The following is a 2745-nucleotide window of genomic DNA, read 5'->3' as shown; positions in this document are numbered from 1 at the left end:
ATATAAACACCCAATCCAAAAAAGGGTATGTACATATTAAGGATATACTCCTAAGTAAAATAAAAGTCACACATGTGTAAATACAGAATAGTTTCTCTGGTGTGAATAAACTATAACAGTACATAAGATCCTAATGAGATAATTGAGCATGTGAAATAGGAAGAAAAGGGCTAAAGGTGTAGGTAAAGTGGGAAGGGTAGGGGAAAGGTAATAAGGGAAAAGAAAAAAAATAGGAGAAAATGAAAAAATGGAAATAAAGTGCTTGTAAATAGCGAGGGGAGGAGCGGGTGAAGGGAGGGCAGGGACAGGGGGGAAAAAAGAGAACCAAGACCTGTCATGTAAAGATACAAGATCCCAATAATTAATGTAACTGCACTGTATACCTAAAATGTACCAATAAACTCAATGAGGAAAAAAAATGGAAATCTAAAATGAATAGATATTTCTCAAATGAAGTACAAGCAGCAAATATATGAAAAAATATTCAACATCACTGGTCATTTGAGAAATACAAATTAAAACAACACTGAGATTCCATTTTACTCCAGAAAGAATGGCTGTCATCAAGAAAGGAACCAATTACGAATGCTGGTGAGGCTGTGTGTAAAAAGGAACCACGTCCATTGTTGATGAAAGTGTAAACTGCTACAACCACTGTGGGAATAAGTGTAGAGATTTGCCTAGAAACTAAAACTGGAGGCTCCATTTGACCCAGCTGCCCCCCTTTCTAGGTATCTTCCCCAAAGAGTTAAAAGCATCATACCGTAGGGATGCACATATACCCATGTTTATAGCATCATAATTTATAATAGCTAAGTCTTGGAAATAGCCCATATGCTCATCGACAAATGAATGGATAAAGAAAATGTGGTATTTAAATACAATGGAGTATTTACTCTGCCATAAAGAAAAATAAATGTGAATTATTTGTAGGAAAATTGATGCACCTCAAGACCATAATCTTTAGTGAAATAAAATGGACACACAAATTTAAATATTGCATCATCTGTCTTGTGTGAGAAACCCTAAGGGCAAACAAGGCGTGTAATGGAAGATTGCAGGAATGACTGACCAGAGGCAAATGGAGATTAAAGACACAGACACAGGATCATTTAGAATAAGGAAAACAGGGTCTCTTGCCTCTAGTGGACAAAGAGCCCTAAGCGTTTGGCTCACCTCACTTTTATTCACTTAGACTTGAGAATGAACATGGATTAACAGAAGAATCATCTGCCTCTTGTTGTCTATAGCACATACCCAGGTAAACATCCAGATCTCGGTTGTATTGACTCCTCTCTGGAACTTGCACATTGCCAAAGGAGACACAGCTTGCTGCTTTGGTCATTTGTGCTCACAGAAAGCGTCAATTAGGCCTCGATCCTCATTATCTGGTCTCCTGCAGAAGATAGCTATCGGGAAGTAGGAAGAACATGTTCAAATATAAAGGGAACAAGGGAAGGAGATGGGGGAAGGGAAGAAGGGGAAGAGGAAAAAAGAGTGGAAGGAGAAAATGGAAACAAAAGTGTACATGGGAAAGGCAAGAAGGACTGAAGGGAAGGGCGGGGAACGGGAAAAAGAATCAAGATAAATGTATGACAACTATGTCCTCACAAAATACGGAAGTTTAAAAGATAAAATTTAAGACAAAAGATTGCGAATGATGGTGGCTTTAAAAATATGTTTGAGACGACTTCAAATCTTCACTCAATCTTCAAATTCTGGATTAAAATCATGGTGGAATATTTTTGAGATTGCTAAAAAAAGCACTGGAAAGCCCATTTCCATTTCCAATATCCAATTTTTGCAAAGCAGGGGTTTGCACAGTGACAGCAATAAAAACAGAATTATTAGTACTGCAAATGTGTACTAATAAAAAATAAAATTGGAAAAAAAAAGACTTCAAAAATGGGACCATCTAGGTGTAGAAAGAGAAGCTCACGATTTCCACTATTTGTACATTAGGGTATCATGTTTTTATTACATATTATAATGTAACTAATAAAAATGAAGTGTACAATAAATGTAACATGCTTGAATCACCCTGAAGCCACCTCTTCCCCTATCCATGGAAAAATTGTCTTCCCTGAGATTCCTGTTGCCAAAAATATTGCAGGCCCCTGCACTAATTATTTTCTCACTTGTATCTAATCTGTTGTTAGTACTTTCTATTTGTGGAAGCTTTTATTTTTTCCAAAATGGACATTTTTAGTAGCCTCCTGCCTTTATTTGTATTTCAATGTCTTTTTTTATTTCTTTAAATATTAAAATCTTCTAAACCTAAAAATTCCATGCTTGATAATTCTAATACCTGAAGACTTCTCGGTATGCTTCTTCTGTCTCTTGTCCCAACTGGCTGTCACTAATATTGCTGGTCTTCTCTGTGCAACTGTGACTTTCCTGAGTTCAGATTCCAAGTTAGTCACAGGTCCTAATCAGCCACGTGATCATGAGGGTAAACACTCCTGTTCACAGTGTACTGCGTTGCTAACCTATGGCATTTGGTAAGATAGGTGTCTTAAATGCAAGTTTAACAGGATATTTTCAATTTATAATGGATTTATCAGAATACGACCCCATTATACAACCATTATACACATACACACATGTGCATACACACATTTTCTATTGGTTCTGTTTCTCTGGAGAATCCTGACACAACATTCAACTGGAAAGAGTGAGAAAGCAGCTGGATATAGAGTCAGGCATCACTAACAGTTGGGGACACATTCTGAGAAAGTTGTCACC

Source organism: Fukomys damarensis, unplaced genomic scaffold, assembly GCF_012274545.1.
Source record: "Fukomys damarensis isolate Sample0158 unplaced genomic scaffold, DMR_v1.0_HiC HiC_scaffold_19, whole genome shotgun sequence".
Taxonomy (NCBI): Eukaryota; Metazoa; Chordata; class Mammalia; order Rodentia; family Bathyergidae; genus Fukomys; species Fukomys damarensis.
The sequence above is the reverse complement of the archived record's forward strand: the minus strand, read 5'-3'. Positions refer to the sequence as shown.